This window comes from Barbus barbus (genome assembly GCF_936440315.1).
Source record: "Barbus barbus genome assembly, chromosome: 9".
Lineage (NCBI taxonomy): Eukaryota > Metazoa > Chordata > Actinopteri > Cypriniformes > Cyprinidae > Barbus > Barbus barbus.
The window spans coordinates 4,846,706-4,867,842 of record NC_136737.1 but is presented as its reverse complement, the minus strand read 5'-3'; the positions used below and the strand labels follow the sequence as shown (position 1 = coordinate 4,867,842).

The window sequence follows — 21,137 nt, the reverse complement described above, 5'->3', positions numbered from 1 at the left end:
CGCCCTCCTAGTGACCAAAGCAGAAAACCACATCTCTAATAATAGCGCTACTTTTACTGATAGAGTGTGCTATAAATACATACTGACTGCACAAAATAAAGAAATAGAGAAGACACAGTTCTGCTTGAGCATCGTGCTGCCTCGTGGTGCAGCCATGTACACAGTGCAGCTAAATTTGGTTGACAGGTCACCTTTTAGTGCTTATTCCTCTTCTGTACACACAGAGTTCAGTCATTTTATGGGAATGACAGCTGCACTGTACAACTGAATGAACTTTTGAAATATGCAGGTGACAGCCACATTTGTATGGAAACTTAATGTATTACTACCTATTTTACTTTAACAGTTTGACTCTCCCTTTATTATGTGAAAGATATTAGTGTCTGGTTCATGCATTTAATGAACTCACTCATACACGGTCCATTATAAAGGTAGGAGCTTCAGTTTGACTCAGAAGCTGAACCACAGTAAAACTGGTAGACAGTTTGTACTTCGGTTTTTCCATAACACAGTCAAGCAACTACCTTTAAAAGTAGGCTTATGTTAAATTATACAAATATTTTCACCCATTAATAACAGCTAAACTCCTAATAAGGGCTAGATAACATATAACATTATATCATATGCAAACGCAGTGTGTGAATGAGGAGGGTCCAACACTGTCGTGGGAGGATTCATAAATAGCTTGCGTGTTTTTATCAGATAGTCTTCTTAGAACAGACACTGAACCCTTGAAGGAAATGTTTCACGTGCTTGTTTTGTTCTGTTTGTGCTGGTGGAGTCTGATTGGTAAGATATAAAAACATTTTTATAATTTAATTCATTTTTTGAGCTGCTGCTATTGTTGAGAATTAGACTATTTTCCCCTGCTACTGTCTGTATTAAATAAATAACAGCTGATTTCAGGATTTGTAAACCAACAAGAGCTTTAATCTGTGACAAAACCCATTCATATTCATCAGGTGTGTTTGGTGAGTCAGTGTCAGTGATGGAGGGAGATTCTGTCACTCTAAACACTGATCTTACTGAAATACCTGAAGACGACGACATAACGTGGAAATTTGGAGCTGAAAAGTCTCTCATTGTTAAAATCAGCACTGAGAAACAAATCCTTTTCACATTTGATGGTCCTGATGGGAGATTCAGAGACAGACTGAAGCTGGACAAACAAACTGGATCTCTGACCATCACAGACATCACAACTCAACACGCTGGACTCTATAAACTAGACATAATTGGTGTGAAATGGTCATCAAAAACATTCAGTGTTTCTGTCTATGGTGAGTAGAGATTATTTGTTCGCCATTCACATGATCTTGTTTCATAGTTTCTGGTGACAGATTGTAGAACACTCACTCAACACACTGAACTAAAAATAAAATTGTGTAAATTCATCCGCCAGCTCGTCTTCCTGTTCCTAACATTACCAGAGACTGTTCAGCATCATCATCATCATCACAGCAGAATTGTTCATTGTTGTGTTCAGTGGTGAATGTGAGTCATGTGACTCTCTCCTGGTACAAAGGAAACAGTTTATTGTCCAGCATCAGTGTGTCTGATCTCAGCATCAGTCTCTCTCTACCTCTGGAGGTGGAATATCAGGATAAAAACACCTACAGCTGTGTGCTCAACAATCCCATCAGCAACCAGACTCAACATCTGGACATCAGCAAACTCTGTCACACATGTTCAGGTACAGCAGCGCTGATATACATTTGTATTTACTGAGCTGATCTCTCTTTTGTTGTAGATCAAACTGCACATTCACTTACATTAATGATTCTCATTACAGGCTCTGTATCTCTGATAGTGCTGATCTGTACTGCTGGAGCTCTGTTGATTGTAGCTGCACTCGGGATTTTCTGCAGGAAACACAGAAAAACTGATCAAGAAGGCAAGTGTTAACAAAAAACTCAGTGGTGAGAATTTTCTGTGCATGTGTATTTTTCTATCTGTATGTGAGAGAGATTTCATAGGAAATAAAAGGACATTTAGTAGGAAAAACATTACTAAATAATCGGTTTAATGTATAAATAACATCATTTAATGATGAAGACATACTGTGTTAAAGATGTGTGTGAGTCAAACAGTTAAAATGTAACTTGTTAATGCTATCAGATTAAATATTTAACTGCATACATTAACGCTTTACCTTTAACATGTTGCAAAGAAACAGATCTAGTTAGGATCATGCTTTGTTGTTTTAATGCATCTGTTTTTTTTTGTTGTCAAAACAGTTCAGACTCCTACAGAAGAGATTTCTTACACTGATCTGAAATTCCACAAACGAAAAGCACAGAAATCAGTAAGACACTTGTTACTCTGTAGTCTCACATATCAGTGTAAACCTAATTATTATCATTTATTTTTGGAATGAACAGTTCCACAGTCCTCACTGAGTGAAGCGTCACACCACAAGCACAAGTGCTGCTTTTCAGCACAATGATGATGACAACAATGAACTTACATACATTGTATATTATTCATGTGAATCAGTGAAGCCAGAAAGTCACTATGTCACAACCAAAGGAATCTGTATTTCTAAGAGAGTCACATTTCACTTATTTTTTAAGTATTATCATCTCTTGTGTATTTTCTCTCCAGCATGTTAAAGAGGAAGATCATGTGGAGTATGTGTAGTACTCCTGAAAAGAAGTTTATAAAAGTGAATAAAGAAAGAAATGAAGAGCGCTGCAGTAATGACTTCTTTCGTTGCGTATTTACTCTGAATCAATAAGAGCATATGCATATAACAAAAGCTCAACACATTACAGCACCAACACATTACAGTATCACTTTTTTCCAGTAATGACTGAATGTAAACATGAGTGACTTCAAACACTTTCCATAAGAATAGAGGAAATAAGAAAATATGATCAACAAGCTATTTAACAAACTCTCTATACAGTTTACATGCTCTAGTCTCAACTGACACAGTGACACTCAAAAGACGTTTTTTATAGAAACAGGATAAGATATTCAAAATGTGTTTTTTTTTAAATTACCTAATGTGCCAGTTTACGATACCTCACAAGTATGAAACAACATCCTTAACTTTTATACACACAAATGGAATCGACATACTGACCATTGATAACATACAACGGCCATCGTGCTAATCGCGAGACATCCATGCTAACATGTGCTCAGGCCTGCTAAACTCGTGACACACTATCAGTAACGTACAGTAAAACGAACTGCTTTCAACACACATGTAAATCATCAATATCATATTACACAGCGTTTATATTTAAACGGAAAGGTGTTTTGTGCATCTTGTTTTATGTTTACCTGAAAAGAAGTTTATAAAAGTGAATAAAGAAAGAAATGAAGAGCGCTGCAGTAATGACTTCTTTCGTTGCGTATTTACTCTGAATGAAGCTCATCACGGCCGCGCCACCTACTGAAGCGTGCAATGACGTCATGACGCAGGTATGCCAAGTGAAAATAATTAATTCAATAAATGCACATAACACCTTTTAAAAACAGCCAATGTAACACTATTTAGCAATATTAGAAAAATATCAATTTTATAAAACGGATTCAAAGAAAATGAACCACATAAACATAACTGGTGTTCACATTTTCAATACATCACACTCTCCCCTATAGGAAAAGATGTCGTCCCGACATCTACCAATGGTATAAGACATTCTGAATGTTTTCTGTTACACAACTTTTTGTCCTTTTACACACACTCATGCCACAGTGACATATCACATCTTTTTTTCACATTTGTATACTCAGTCACCTTTCCCTATATATACTGCAAGTTCACATTTACCAACAGTCCTTGTCTATTGATTATAGTCCTTCTCGACTATACACATTCAAGTTCAGGGGGGGGGTTTCATGCAGTGTCCAAGAGGAAAAAAAACCACGAAAGTCCATTTCAACTCACAAAAATGCTTAAATCCCAGGCCGATGCCATATAAAAATAAAAAATAAAAAAACTACACAAGATGTAACTCAAAGTCTCTGCAGAAATGTTTCAAAACCATTTTTCCAAAGTGTTCACTCAGGTTATTTATATATATATATATATATATTTTAGGCCTTACAAAAGTCTATGTCCCGTAGGCCTGGAAACAGTCCAGTTTGTGTAAGTGTATGCAAAAGTTAATTGTTTTGCCCTTTCACAGTCCGTCAGAATAGTTAGAGCATATGTGTGTGCAACAGTTCATTGTCTTCCACCAGTTCTTTCCCAATAGGATAATTAAATTGTGTTATTGTAATTTTCGTTTCAGTTCAAACTTAATAGACAAAAGATGGTCTCGGGTAAGGAAACACCATTGGCATCCAAGGCATAAATGTAGGTGTCCACATGTTAGGAAGGTGTGGGTCATACCCAGGACCATTTATTTGCACTTTGTAACAGGTGGGAGTCCCTAGGCTGTCATACGTAAACTGTTTTGGTGGTCGTCGTTGCCTCCCTGAGTACTGGTATTCTCTTCGTACCTCGACAGGTTCGCCACTTGACTCCATTTCCTCTGCTTCTTTCACAGGTAAGTTTTCACATGCACCGAGCTCATTTTCTATTTGATTTCCAAGCAGGTCAGATCTGTGCTCCTTCACAGGTACATGAGCAGGTGTGGAAACAACTTGTTCTGCCTCAGCGAAAGGTAATGGTTCTAATTCAAGCTGTAATAATGGAGGATTATCCGATATATTCTGATGAGCAGACAACTCAGGGGAAGTAGGTGGTATTGTTGCTCCCTCTTGTCTCTGATCATCACTACTTCGCTGTTTTCCAAACTGGCAAGGCTCGAATGGTACATAATACTCAGAGTCACTTTCACTTTCCAACTCACTTTCTTCCATTCTGTTTGCAGGTACACTGGAGTTCTCTTGTGGCTGTCTCCGTTTTGCTTTGGACTTCGGCATTGGATCGACTTCGAGAGGTAAGTGATCACACGGCATCAACAGGTTTCGATGCAATACTCGTGACCTCCCCTTTCCTTGTTCAGGCTTTATCTCATAAATCGGCACATCCTCTGCAACTCTGCGTACAACAACATGAATTTGCTCTTCCCAAAAGTTTCGAAGTTTGCCTGGTCCTCCCCTCGGGGTCAGGTTTCTTACCAGGACTCGACTTCCTGAATCAAGGTCGGTATATCTCACTTTCTGATCATAATTTCTTTTATTACGCTCACTTGCCTTTTTCACATGCTCTCTAGCAATCTCCTGTGCTTCTTGCATCCCTCGTTTCCATGTCTCCAGGTACTCGCTCTTGTTCATAGGCAGGCTGCCTGTGCCAAGCCCGAAGAGCACATCAATGGGAAGCCTTGGAGAACGACCAAACAAGAGGTGAAATGGAGAGAAACCAGTCACTTCACTTTTTGTACAATTGTAAGCATAGATCAACTTGTTCAACGAGTCTTTCCAATTTGATTTCTGCTTTTCAGTGAGAGTTTTCAACATTTGTAACAATGTGCGATTAAATCTCTCCACCTGCCCATTCCCTTGGGGGTGGTAGGGAGTAGTCCTCGATCCAGTGATCCCACTGTACTTCTGCAGTTGTCCAAACAGCTGATTTTCGAACTCTCCCCCTTGATCATGGTGTACTCTCAACGGGAATCCAAACTTAAGGGCAAAGTCATTAAAGAGTTTGTCGGCAACAGTTTTGCCGGATTTTGACGTTGTCGCATATGCCTGTGCGAATCTCGTGAAATGATCTACTATTACAAGGATATATTCGTATCCTCCTGTACATCTTTCCAGGTGAAGGAAGTCTACAGACACAAGCTCGAATGGGTAAGTTGTTGTGATTGGCTTAAGGGGTGCTCTTGTCTCTCGGCACGGTTTCTTCTGCTTCACACAGGAGCAGGTCCGCAACACATAATGCTCAATGTCTCGCTGCATGTGGGGCCAAAAGAAGCGGTCTCTAACCAAACTTGTGGTCCGATCAACACCTTGGTGCCCCATCTTGTCATGCAATTCCTCAAGTGCAATTTTTCTGAATTCTGCTGGCAATACGAGCTGAGTTCTCTGTGCTGTTTTCCTTCGCAGAATACCATCCTCATCCAGCATCAACTTATTCCACCCTCTCATCATCCCTTTGGCTGCTGAACCCACAGATTTCAACTGCTTTGAAGAAGGTTTTACTCCAGACTGTAAGTGATGAATAATGAACTGTATGTCCCTGTCTCCTCTTTGAGCTCTTATGATCTCTTCCTTCGGCAGGGGCCTTGCTGATGTTATACTGGTCTCTGCACATGTTGGTGAATTCTGACAAGCTATAGCGAGGGACCACGGTATACCTGACTCAAGCTGGACCTCTACCATCTGTATCATAGCCCCTATAGAATCCGATGAAAGCTCCACTGTGTACTCTGGTATGTTTTTTTCTGAGAGTATTGTCAGTCTGGATAATGCATCGGCATCAATGTTTTCCTTTCCAGGCCGATATCGAATAGTAAAGTGGAAATCAGCGAGCTCCGCGACCCAACGGCATCCTGTTGCATTCAGCTTGGCAGATGTCAAAACATAGGTAAGGGGATTATTGTCGCTGTACACTGTAAAGGTTGGTGCATAGTACAGATAATCCCTGAACTTCTCCGTGATAGCCCATTTGAGAGCCAGGAACTCCAATTTTCCACTGTGCAAGTGGTAATTCTGTTCTGCTGTTGTCAATGTCCTTGATCCATAAGCGATCACTCTCAATTTTCCCTCTTGATGTTGATACAGGACAGCCCCCAGTCCCAGGTTTGACGCGTCAGTGTGCAGCACAAAGGCCTTTGTAAAATCTGGGAACCCGAGCACAGGTGGCTTGACAAGACAATCAATCAGTTCTTCGAGCGTTTCCTGATGTTGCACCGTCCACTCAATCAGCTGACTTGATGAAGCCACATGACTCTTGAGGTAAGTCCCTCTTCTCCCTTTAGCTTTTGTTTGTACGTTTTTATTGTCATTTTTCAACAGGCCATACAAGGGGCATGCAATCCTTGAGAAGTCTTTAATGTAAGGGCGGTAGTAACTTAACAAGCCTAAGATCTTTCTCAGCTCCCCTACTGTGGTGGGTCTCTTGTCCTTCAGCGCGGTCACTGCTACAGTGTCTGCTGGATCCATCCTGCTCCCTTCTTTTGACACAATTCTTCCCAAGTAACGGACCTCCTCCCTGAACAGCTCACATTTCTTGGGTTTCAATTTCACCCCGTGTGACCGCAACCGCTGTAAGACTTTTCTTACTGCCTCAACATGCTCGTCAAATGATTTTGTGAAGACCAGGATGTCATCCAGGTAAGGGACACAAATGTCATCTCGTAGTCCTTCCAAACATCCTTCCATGAATTGCTGGAATGCAGCCGGAGCATTCATGAGCCCAAAGGGAATACGGATCCATTCATATAACCCCCATGGGGTACTAAAAGCTGTTAACGGCCGGCTTTCTGGTGTCACAAAACCCTGATGGTACGCCTTCCCTTGGTCTAACATAGAGAACAATCGATTTCCTCCCAAGCCATCCAGTATATCCTGCACCCTTGGAATCGGTTGGCGATCAGGCACTGTCTTCCGATTGAGGTCCCTGTAATCAATACACAATCTCAGACTGCCATCTTTTTTTCTGACACAAACAATTGGGGATGAGTAAGGCGAATGAGATTTTCTGATCCACCCCTGGGCGATCAAGTCATGAAGATAGTCTTTCATTTCTTGATACAATGGCTTTGGAACAGATGTATACATCCGCACAACAGGTGTCTGATCTGTTAAACTGATGCTCAACTGTAGGTCTTTGACACACCCAATGTCCTCATCTGATTTTGAGAAGGAATGACGTTCGTCTCGCAGCATTTGTCTAACTTTCTGCTGTTGTTCCACAGACAAATGACTCACATCCACAGGTGGGTCCCACACACCTTCACTGTTAGCCTCACACTCACTTGCTGGCTTCACACTTTCCTTAACACAGGCCGTCGTTACGCAAAATGGTTCTGTTGCTGGTAGCACTGATTTTATTGTTTGTACTGTCCCAAGCTCAGTCTTTCCCACCAGGAGGATGTCATGGTCGGTCACATTCTGGACACTGATTTGGATCACCGGTCGGCTGCCCTTTTTCAAAGTCAAGAGTGTTTCAAGGGGTTCCAGTCCGTCAGGGTACTGTGAATTGGGAGATGGTTCAAACAACATGACACTATCCTGCTTCGTACATGGTGCTTTTACTTGACACTTGACTTGCACGATAGCATGTTTTGGCACATTGACATGGTTTTTCGTCACCTTAACACAATACTCGCTTGCACCCTCAGCGGTCACCAAGTTAATGAATGTTCGGATTTTACTTCTCCTCAAACTGGGAAAGGCGCTCCTAACAGTCTTGTTCAAGAGGCCTTTACTCCTGTCACACTGCCCACTTGCTCCACTCTGTTTCATTACCTGCTCAATTACGTTGTATCCAATGATCGGCTTGGACAACTGCTGTCCTTTTAGGACAAGCACAGGAATGACTAACTCTTTCATTTTGTTTGCAGGAGGAGCCAAATTGAACGTGATTTCAACCCATCCTTCATAGGGCATGCTGGAACCGTTAGCTGCAACAAGATTTAAGTTGTCTGTGGCCTCGGTCACTTCGGAAACATCTCGTACCCTTACTCCAGGTATGTACTGATCTTTCCATCTTCGATCTACAATGCACACTTGGGATCCTGTGTCCCACAATGCCTCTGTTTTGTGTCCATTCAGATAACATGTTACTAAGCACTGTTTACCGACCAGAGAAGTCACAGGCGAATGTTTGTTGACTTGACACTCAGAAATTAAATTACACTCAAAGGGGATGATCCCTGGCTGTGATTCAACACTTTGACTTTCTGGATGTGGAGGGGACAATTTCATTTGCTGGGTTACTCCCTGTCCCGCGGTGGCAACCCGTTCCCGTTTAACTGAACTCTACCCTGTGACCGGGCTCCTCTCTCTTTGCAACCTGCCAGAAAATGTTCATTGCTGCCACAGCGGTAACAATGGGTGCACAGTTCAGTCGATCTCGCCTGCTGACAATGAAAGCACTGTCTTGGCCTTGAGGGGCGGGGCTGTCGGTACAGCTGGAAGTATTGTGGCTGTGGAGTTGTTGGGTATGGCTGTGACTCCGTGTGAAACTGTTGTGGATAGAACCCTTGAGCTACGTAATGAGAGGATGGGGTTGGTTGGACATACTGCGCTGGCACTGAACTCACTCTTCGTTGATATAGTTGGGGTGTGAAATGAGGCGCTTGAAATGGATACTGCTGCTGTTCACTTCCATTTTGACTTGTCCCCCAGACCTGGTTTTGTGGCACCTGATTCCCTTCCGAGAAGGACTGATGGGCTGCTCTTAGAGGTGAGACATCACTGTTGACAACAGCGCATTGTTGCTGCAGAGGTGAGGGTTGCTGCATTGATTCCTTTATCTGCATGACTTCTTCACTTAAACTTTTCAACTGTGATATCAAATCAAGTTTTGGCTGCTTTTGCTTGTTTTTTGACTGCGGGGTCGGTTCACTCAGCTGAGTGACATTCACACTGGCACTTCGTTCACCCTTTCTTTTGCTCTGTCTTTCAGCCTCGTGGGAGCATGCTACATTCACCTTTTCCAACAGTGTTTCGTCTGTGACTGTGGGGTCTGTCAGGTACGGTTGGAGATCACCCTGGATACGGTCATTTTGTAGACCTGTTAACACAGTGTGAAGAAACATATTCTGTACAAGTGCTGGGTCATACTTCAAACCTGACTCGTCCTCTTGTGATGCAAAGAGAATCTTCTGCCTCAAGTCCAGCACACGTATGAGGAAACTTTGGGGTGTTTCTTTTGAACGTTGTGATTCTGCAGTCAGTTGTTTATATAACTCCGTTGCATTCTTTTCTTGGTAATGGGAACGAAGGATTCGTCTTAACATCGGTAGAGTCAAATCTGTCTTTCCTTCCAAGTAGCTACGTAACTGAAGGCCTGGTGTAATGGCTCGAATAACTGCATCGACGATTTCTTGTTCTTGGTAACTCTTATTCAGTCCGCTTTCAATTTGACGGGCCAGACTCGAAAAGGTTAATCTATCTCTTTGGCCAGGCTCCCCGATAAAACCTGAAATCTTAAACTCCCGGTGCCAAACAGCTGGTATCATTTGTCCCTGTGGGTGCAGTGATGAGTTAACTGCTACACCCTCTGCTGATGCAGGTGCTGAACTGGTGCTCTGTGGAACAGGCAAATTTGCTTGCGCAGAGGGGAGTGAATCGGTTGAGTGTTTAATTTCCCCGATTTGTGTCTGGGCTGGATTTTGCTCATTCACATCCACATTAGTTAACATCATTTCGCTCAATTTCTCATTTATGTTTAGTAGTTCTGCCATGCCTCCATCCTCAAGCTCCTCCAGATCCTTTCGTAGCAGATAACTACTTAAAAGACTGACTAGGGAAAGGCGTGTGACATTTGCTTCTATATGAATTTTAAGGAATTGGCCCAGTTCAATTAATTTTCCTCTGGGCAATGTACACAGTCTCTCACCGATCTCTTCCTGAAGGCTGTGTAACGCATCCATCTTTACTGCAGTGTTTCACAATTTCGCATGGGACCTTTGACTTATCTGACTTGAATCAGTTGCTTCTGGCGGGTGCTGTATCCCACGTGCACGCTCCGTTCAATCAGCTTTGCCTGGTCACTTTACTCAACTGCTCCACATCTGGGTAGATAAGAGATGGATGTCAATGGGCATTCCTGGCGATAACGAGGGATGACCCGTCTGACATCAATCCCAGCGGTGCCTCCAAAATTGTAGTACTCCTGAAAAGAAGTTTATAAAAGTGAATAAAGAAAGAAATGAAGAGCGCTGCAGTAATGACTTCTTTCGTTGCGTATTTACTCTGAATCAATAAGAGCATATGCATATAACAAAAGCTCAACACATTACAGCACCAACACATTACAGTATCACTTTTTTCCAGTAATGACTGAATGTAAACATGAGTGACTTCAAACACTTTCCATAAGAATAGAGGAAATAAGAAAATATGATCAACAAGCTATTTAACAAACTCTCTATACAGTTTACATGCTCTAGTCTCAACTGACACAGTGACACTCAAAAGACGTTTTTTATAGAAACAGGATAAGATATTCAAAATGTGTTTTTTTTTAAATTACCTAATGTGCCAGTTTACGATACCTCACAAGTATGAAACAACATCCTTAACTTTTATACACACAAATGGAATCGACATACTGACCATTGATAACATACAACGGCCATCGTGCTAATCGCGAGACATCCATGCTAACATGTGCTCAGGCCTGCTAAACTCGTGACACACTATCAGTAACGTACAGTAAAACGAACTGCTTTCAACACACATGTAAATCATCAATATCATATTACACAGCGTTTATATTTAAACGGAAAGGTGTTTTGTGCATCTTGTTTTATGTTTACCTGAAAAGAAGTTTATAAAAGTGAATAAAGAAAGAAATGAAGAGCGCTGCAGTAATGACTTCTTTCGTTGCGTATTTACTCTGAATGAAGCTCATCACGGCCGCGCCACCTACTGAAGCGTGCAATGACGTCATGACGCAGGTATGCCAAGTGAAAATAATTAATTCAATAAATGCACATAACACCTTTTAAAAACAGCCAATGTAACACTATTTAGCAATATTAGAAAAATATCAATTTTATAAAACGGATTCAAAGAAAATGAACCACATAAACATAACTGGTGTTCACATTTTCAATACATCACATATGCACCTGTTGCCATGAGAAGATGATCTTCAGTCTTCAGTGTGTTTGTAGTATTAGATCTGTCTCACTGCTTTTATTAGGAATCTCCTGCAACAGCCTAAAACTGTTGAGTCTTGGGATGAGTTTAGGGATTGGTGAGATACTTAGAGACTGATTATTAAAATGATGTTTTTGTCTCATTTATTGTATTGGACTGACAATTTGTGCATGAGAATATATCTATTGCTGGATGACTGTGATGTGTGTGTGTGTGAATATTTCTATACTGTATGTGCACGACCTCACATACTGTGACCCTGCAGATAAACAGTGCTAGTTTCAGGAGTTATTTGCAGCTCTAGCAAGAGGTAGCAAAAGTTTTTTAAGAGGAACTGTTCTCACAAGAAACAAAAACAAATAAAACAAGCAAACAACAACAGCAACAAAAACCTTAAGCCTATAGAACCTTTATACAAAAAAAAAGAAAAGAAAAATGTCTTCCTTTTATCTACAGTGGGCTATAGGGCATGCTGGAGTCACATAAGTTGTTGCTGCACTTAAAGTAAAAAAAAAAGTAATAAATAAAAAATAAATAAATAAAAAAACACTGATTGTGCTGGCAATTCTGTGTACGACTCATCCCCACTGCCTTCCACTGTAGCTGTGGTATCAAGTTCCTGCCCAGACCTCAGTAAATTCATATAATCATGATATCACACCCCATCAAATGACTTCTAAATAACTAAATCAAAATGCATTTGAAAAATGAACATTTGAACATATATCAGCATGATAAGAACAACCTAAAATGACAGAAAACATCAAATTATTGTAATTAGAATTTTTATTTATTTTGGCTCAAGTTCCATTTGTTTACATAGAAAGGGTGGGGTTTTGACCTATACTGTAATCAGCCACTAGAGGGCTGTTAGTTTCACATTTCAGGACATGTGCAGCACAGTAGATTTCAATCAATAGCCTTGTCAAAATATAAAATGTTTGCTAACATTAACTTAATGCATTCACCAGAAGAGCCTCTTGTAACAGACAAAAAATGTTTGTTGATCCTGTGAGAAACCATGAGAACCATGAGAAAACAGTATATGACAAGAGGTGGAGGTATGGACACAAACTCAGTTCTTCAGTTTATTCAACTTAGTCATTCACGCTGAAAATGTGTGCAATATACAAACACAAACAATATACAAACAATATTTTGAACACAAAGCTTTGACACACACACACACACACACACACACACACACACACACACACACACACACACACACACATGTTGGTTTTTGTGGTTTATGGGGACTCTCCATAGGCGTAATGGTTTGTATACTGAACAAACTGTGTGTGCTATTGCCCTACACCAACCCTACACCTAAACTTAGCCCTCACAGGAGACTTTGTGCATTTTTAGATTTTCAAAAAAACAGCATTTAGTATGTTTTTTAAGCCTTTTGAATTACGGGGACATAGCAGTGTCCTCATAAACCACCTTCATATTGTAATACCTCTGTCATACCCATGTCATTATACAAATTTGTGTCCTCATAAACCACATAAACATGCACACACACACGCATTGGGCTGTGGAATCTTGAAAGCACCAGTTTATAATTTACAAAACAAGTGAGGCTTGCTGGTTAAGTATACTAGAGGTGTGACTCTTGACTTGCCTCATGTTTCGATTACAATTCGTAGCTTAACGATTCAATTATAAAACTCACCAAGACAGATATTTTGAAATAATTCTGTGTGCATCTGACTGTTCAAGCGCAATACACCAGTAAAGAAAACTGAATTCGGGACCACATGCTGTTTGAGAGAGAAGGCTGTCTGTGCACATGATTCAGGTGTGTGTCAGTCAGTGCGAGTTACACATTGAGATTGCTTCGGTGACTTATTGTGCTTAATAACTCTCTTTAACATTGATCACGGCACACTGAATGTTCTAATCATGCTGGTGTGATTGTATATCAAATATATATAAAAAAAATATTCAGCTATTTTTTGTATTTTGAAAGCTGAATTCAAAATCCACTTGGCTCAGAAATCTGAGGGGGCACAGTTGAAGTTGAAATTGTGCGTTCCGGGAGGAACAGGATTTTGGCTTGGCCCCTCTCTGGTCTAGTGCCCTTGGCATGTGCTTGGTATGACCGTGCGTTAATCTGTCCCTGCATAAATGCATACCTCGGGTCTTTAGCGAACTGTTAAAGGGGTCATATGATGCGATTTCAAGTTTTCCTTTCTCTTTGGAGTGTTACAAGCTGTTTGTGCATAGATAAGATCCCTGAAGTTGCAAAGACTAAAGTCTCAAACCCAAAGAGATATTCTTTATAAAATTTAAGACTTGTCCACGCTCTTCTAAAACGGTTCATTTAAACACGCCCCTACATGTCTATGTCACTGTGTGGGAAGATTTGCATAACGCCGCCCAAATGTACACGCAAAGAAAGAAGGTGTGATTTTTGTTCTCGCTGTAGTATTGTTGCTGCTGCCGGTGCCATGCCATATATATGTTTGCACAAGCAGCAATTCAGTCATTACACATTTATTTATATAGAACTTTATACAATAGAGCTTTAAAGCAAGCATCTTTACACTATTAAACATGCAAAACAGTGTCGGTGTCGCTTTCAGTAAAAATAACATCTTAAATTTCTATACAGCAGCATTTCAGAGCATTCATGTTTTTATTCACAGATATCTGATCTTGACGCACTGAACAGAGGTTAAAGTGACCTCGTTTCTGTGAGCTGCAGACACAGACAACCAAGTGTGAATACATATGTTTATTAAACTACACTACAGGGGAACATGAGAGAGAGAGAGAGAGAGAGAGAGAGAGAGAGAGAGAGCATAATGGCAGGATTTGCACATCAGCTAAACACAACCTGTTAGAACCATCAAAGAATTGCATCACCTTAATCAAAAGGGACAACAAGCGGTTACTTGCATATTGGTTTTGTTGGTGCTGAGTAAAGTGTCCTGGTGCATGTATAATGCGTAGATTCTTGATGAATTCCTTTAGGAGTGAAAGCTTCGTCATTCCAGCCATGGGTTGATTGGTCCGAAGTTAAATCGCCAAAGTTACTGAGCTCAAAGCTGCCAGAAGCTCGGTCATTTAGTTCTCTGGAATGTGTTTGAAGTCCGATGGAGAGAACAGATAGTCAATTCTGTTTAGCATCATTTTGACAGTGGGGGGACAACCACTGGCAATTTAGCACCCATATAAAGGTAAAATGTGGGGCCAGGCTGTGAATTATATGCAAATGTCAAAAGGCTAAAAGGGTCTCTTAGGATATGAAGTCCCAATGACCATAAGCAGATGCTACATATACAGTATATATAGTTTACATTTTTTTTTTTTTTTTGCACAATAAATCTCATTCCAGCTTGTCAGATCAGATGATACTTGCCAAATTGTCCTGCATGTGTAGATCTCCTGCGTCAACAGTAAATTACACCAGAAGCAGCAACCAGCAGAACAGCCACAACAACAGCAGCAGGCGCAACAACAAAAGCAGCAGCAACAGTTGAATCTAGAACAGCTAAAGACAGATACCCATTATTACTAGAGATGGAATGATAAACAACTTTACCAGTACTTTTGACTGATATTTAGTAGGAAGTTGTATGACATTGACTTAAAGGGGACATATTATGCAAAAATCACTTTTATAAGGTGTTTGAACACAGTTGTGTGGCTGCAGTGTGTGAAAACAACCAGTCTATAATGTTAAAGATCCACCCAAGCATTTTTTTTAATAAAAACCAATAAATCATGAACAATCTCTCCCTCTGTGAACGTCACCGAGGGGAAAAAGTCCCACCCATTTGTGACGCTCTCTGCCCTATTAGCATAAACACAGCCCTGAGTGAGAAGCTGCGGTCCACCATTACTGGAGATATATACAATGCCAGCACCAAAGAGGCTTTACAAGTGTTGTGTTTTGGGATGCACTAATGAACATAGGAGTCTCCATATAATCTCCCCTCATCTGAGGACACTGTGGTTAAATTTCATTTTCGAAGGAAATATCCCGGAAAAAATCAGTAACGTCCCCTATATGTTTTAGAATTAATACCAACGCTTCGTGCGCGAACGTCAGTGCCAGACAAAGTAAGTGTCATGCATTTGTTCTCCAAATTGACTTTCTGAAAGAGCTTCTTGGCACTCTGTAAGGCTAATTGCTAAAGCTATCATTGTCTCGTGTGTGTTTTCACTGATGCTGCCTTCAAGTGCTATCAGAATGATCGTGAATAGGAGTGTGGTAGTTAAAAGTTGCGTATGAAAGCAATGCGAGTCGATTGCTTGAAGTTGTCAAGCTCATAATCAGAAGTGGGACTTATAAAGTTTGTGATAGCATGAGACCAGCTATGTTGTTATTTTTATCCCGCCGTGCTCCCCGTCTGTGTAATTCATAAACACAAATTTATTATGCACAGTATAATCAGACGACTGACTTTGAAACCGAGTAGTTTTCTGTAAAGGTAACAGGCTTGTATTAATAGTGAAATGTTTATATGCAAAGGCTAGCACTGCTAATGCGGAGCTTGAGCTCTTGAAGCTCCGCCCTCATCTCCGGGAGCAACAGCTCACTCGCATTTAAAGCAACAGCGCGTTTTGGCTTATACCCTAAAAGTGGCAATTTTAACAAGCCGTAAAAATTTATCTCTGGGGTATATTGAGCTAAAACGTCACATATACGCTCTGGGGACATCAGAGACTTATTTTACATCTTGTAAAAAGGGGCATAATAGGTCCCTTTAATTGTGCTGTCTGGTGGGTTTGTAAGGAACAGAAGTTAAAACAGCAACAAGAAACAGCAGTGTTCACAGGAAAAATGACTATTATGATTTTTGTTCTATTAAAAATAGACTTCAAAAATTTAAAATTCATAAAGTGACAAAAAACTCAATATGACAACTGTCTGTCAATTTGACGTGTGTGTGAAGATGATAGATTTGATCTCAATTATGCTGTAATATTGAGTGAAAGCTCACTTCTTTAAACAAGCCACAACAACAACAACAAAAGTTACTGGCTTGATCGAAATATTTCTGTTTTATAAAAAGTAAAAAAGCACTGAATGACTAACATGATACTCACCAGTGACAGTAACTCTGAATGACTTTATGAGGCCAAATCTGCTGCTTTTGATCTGTAGTTTATAAAGTCCAGAATCTGTGGTTGTGGTGTTCATGATGGTCAGAGATCCAGTCTGATTGTCCAGCTTCAGTCTGTCTCTGAATCTCTCAGTACCTTCATTACACTGGACATCTGTACAGATCTTACTGAGATCTCCGTTGATTTGAGCGATGCGAGTGTCATTAAAATACCATCTAATTCTGTCTTGTTGGTTTGTTTCAACAGCAGTGTGTAGAGTGAGTGGATCTCCCTCCATCAACAGCACTCTATCTATATCAACACCAGATGCACCTGAAAAAGAAATCAATCATCATTTTTAATCAATTCACCATTTCTTCCCAATGAATGCAGATTCTATGAAATAGAACTGTTATGTTCCTCTGCATTAATGGCAACACCATTGGGTGCATTTGAGATGTCGAACACTTTACCTTGATGAGAGTACTACAATAACACACAAATGAACCAGTTCAAAAATGTACCTTGATTCTTAATAATGTGTCGCTACCAAGATCAAAAGAACCCTCAACTAGGACACGCACAATGCCAGATCTATCAAAACTTCTTGCAACTTCTAGAATATGCTGTTTAAGATATCCTCAATATTAATGCACTGGTAACCTTTCTATCACAACTAAATTGGTTTAATTAATAGATTTCAGTAGAGGCTCAACCTCAATGCTCTATTTGCTTTGAGACAGTGTCAGTTTAAACTGTATTTTAAATTATTGCACAACATGTATTAGAATGCCATTAAACAGAAAATTGCAGCTGAGTTACTTTGTCAAAACATGCGTTCTTAATAAAATGCTATTGCAATAGTTAAAAAAAAAGTAATTTAATAAAAGCCAAGGGTCAAGTGCTCAACTAAAACAAACACTTATCCCTATAATGGTGACTTTAAACGAAATTTAAAAAAATGACTAGATCTAAACTCAGAAACAACTTATAAAACAAAAAGTCAATCTGGTTAAATAAGTGAAGGTAACGTTGTTTTTGGAGTTGATTAATCATCCTCTAATCATGTTTCAATGGCTGATATCAGATCACTTATTAATATTCATTTAAATGGGAATGAAAAAGTTGTCAGCCAAAACATGAAATATTTGAAATAAAATAATTATTTACAATTGACATAAAGAACAATAAAAAATAAATAAAAATAAAACAATTATTTATCTGGTTGAATTAACCAAATAAGCCAAATTAGGTGACATGAACACAAACTTTGTCATTGAAAACTGAATTAAACTATATGGTCAGTAAAGTTAACTCAAACATCTAAGTTAAAAGAACGTAAACTTTGGGTACTGAACACTTAAAAAAATTAAGTTCACCTTGCTTTCATAAAGTTATTCCATCTAAATTGTATAAGTTCAAATAACATTAAATTTGTCAAGTTGTACATACTTAATATTCTATGTAAATTCAACTTAACTGAGTCAGCGCAGAAAGATGACTCAAATGGAAGGAAAGGAAGTTCAATCTGCCACAGGACTTACTGAAACAGTTCTACTCCGCCATCATTGAATCCATCCTCTGCACCTCAATAACTGTCTGGTTCAGCTCAGCTGCTAAATCTGACCTCAGAAGACTACGGAGGGTAGTCCGGACTGCTGAGCGAATCATTGGTACAACCCTCCCCACTCTCCAAGAGCTGTACTCATCCAGAGTGAGCAAAAGGGCTGGTAAAATCACTCTGGACCCCTCACATCCAGCACACTCCCTCTTTGAACTGTTACCATCTGGTCGACGCTACAGAGCTCTGAGCACCAGAACGACCAGACACAGGAACAGTTTCTTCCCTCAGGCAATCCATCTCATGAACACTTGAACTCTTAACAATAAACTTGAAACACACAACACTATCATACTTTTTATTTTTATTTTACACACATACTTATTACATTTCAAATTTGCACCTAACAATTGTCTATTTTGTATATTGTGTTTGTGCTATTTGGCACATTGTCCATTTTTGTATATTTGTACATTATTTATTTTATTTTTTATCTGTGTCCTGTCCCGTTGCTGCCATTCTGTTGCACTGTGGAGCTACTGTCACTAAAACAAATTCCTCGTATGTGCAAACATACCTATTAAAGCTCATTCTGATTCAGCTTTTAATGTTGTCATCTTTTCTAAAATCTTTGTAAAAATGATTTTATTGTTATTTATTTATCTATTAGTACTAATTAATTACTTAATTACTATTATTATTATTATTTTTTTTTTTTAAAGTCTACCAGGGGGTGGGATGGGTTCTAAATTTGTACAGCTGCTTTTTGTATTATACAACTGTTCCCAGAAAAAAAATAATATATATATATATATATACATAAATATAAAAATTGGGCTGGTTTGACTTTGAAGACCTGGCAGCCCTGCTCATTGCTGGTAGCACCTTCTGTCCAGTTATTTCCTCGCCACCTATGTTTTGTAAATAAAATAAATAAATTATGGTATGGTAGTCACAGGTAAAGCCATGCATTATTGCCAGGGGTATAATAATAATAATAATAATAATAATAATAAACTATGGAATGTCATAAAGAAATATCATAAACACACAGAAACTAAACTGACAAAAGTGCCATTTCCAAATATTTAATAAGTATAATAGCCTAATTGTAACATTTATAATAAAGACATTTCTCTTCCACAGTATTAGTAACAGCAAGGTAAATTACTACAAGGATGGTGCAGCAGCTGAATGAACAAGTTTTTGTCACAATGTTTTCCAATTTACCTCATCAATGCAGTTTACATGATCATGGTTTTCAGCTAGCTTCACCACAGGCCCTTTAATGTTCCCATATCATTCTGTACAAGCAGTCCTGCCGCTCCCTATAGAGTATGCAGTTTGCATAGGGCACCAACTCTCGGGGGGGCACTATCCCAGTTGCTCAAAAAACCTGTGACACGCCATTCCTGTATCCGCACTTGAGACTGCTCGCACCTCATGTTTGCGGCTGAATGCAAATGATCATAATTGATGGACAACTAGGCCTATGCCATGAAAAGACATCAGCAATCCGGCGCCAAGAGAAGAAAAAAATAAAAAGTGAAAACGAAGCCCAAGCATCACTTTCAGGCACATTCATAATCATGTGAAACTTTTTTGACTGTTGATGTTAATAACATGTTTTAATGTCGGTGATAATTTCACCACCACCAACGCATCTAATATTCTCCATGAGTTTCCATGTCCCCTCACGAAAATTAGCCATGGTAACTGCAAATTAACCATGATTTTGTTACTTCAAATAATAATTTACAAATAAGTATTAAGATGGTATTTTTTTTTTGTGGTTATAAAATCAGACTTAACCCAACAATAGCCTTTCAAATGTAATACAAAATAAAAATTTCTGTACATTACATGTTATTACAAATGCCTGCAAAGGGAGCCAAAGGCCATGTAATAGCTGCTGCTAGAGGACAATCAAATCCTTGTTTAATAGGCTATTGACCAAACATTTAATTCAAATATACACTTAATCTTACATTTTTGCCCACCTTTTTGCTATATATAGATGACACAGCCTCTAATGTCTTAAAAAAAAAAAAAAAAACATGTGGACATCACAACCCTTACAAAAATGTTTTTTCATGGTTTTAACGTAGTAAAACTGCTTAATTTTCTTTTGCATGGTTTCTGAATGCTTGATGCTATAAAATCAATCAGACCACTGTATTAATAAAATCATAGATATAGAGCTACATTTGTAATTTGTAAATAATACAATTATTGATTGATTTATTGACTATTATAATTTATTAAAGTTCTATTTTGACCCCTATAGGTGTTTTTATTATAATTTTTTTACTTCCATAATATTTGAGAGAGGGGGCACAACAATACAATCCTGCTTAGGGCACCCATTTGAGCAGCAGCGGCCCTGTGTACAAGTGTTTAACTCAGATTTGTGTCGAATTTGATTGGATCAAGCGATTTTATTATACAGGCGGAGCAATAGTTCATCGCTCCGTCCATGGCGCACTGCGGCTATTCAGAATATTGTTAATACAGAAGACAAACCAATGGGCTGCTGTTCCTGCATCATACGCGGACAATACTAGACAAGCCTATCTGACAGCTTCTGTTGTGCCCACGGAGCATCCTACCCATGTTTGGCATGCTACCGTTTATGTATGTATGTATGTATGTATTTATTTTATTATTTATTTATTACTGAAAACACCGTTTTAACCGCAAATTTCGGCTGGCATCAATCGTTAAAACACAGAAAGAGAGATAATAAGTCTAAATGTCTTACCATGGTCGAGTA

At 39.3% G+C, this 21,137-nt stretch overlaps 1 protein-coding gene across 1 annotated transcript in view; it reads left to right on the top strand.

Moving 5' to 3' along the window:
- The window catches only part of LOC306874604 (SLAM family member 9-like), a gene marked incomplete at both ends in the record, with an annotated part of 110,173 nt that overhangs the window by 45,077 nt on the left and 43,959 nt on the right, over positions 1–21,137 (top strand). The gene's annotated exons all lie outside the window — the stretch shown is intronic.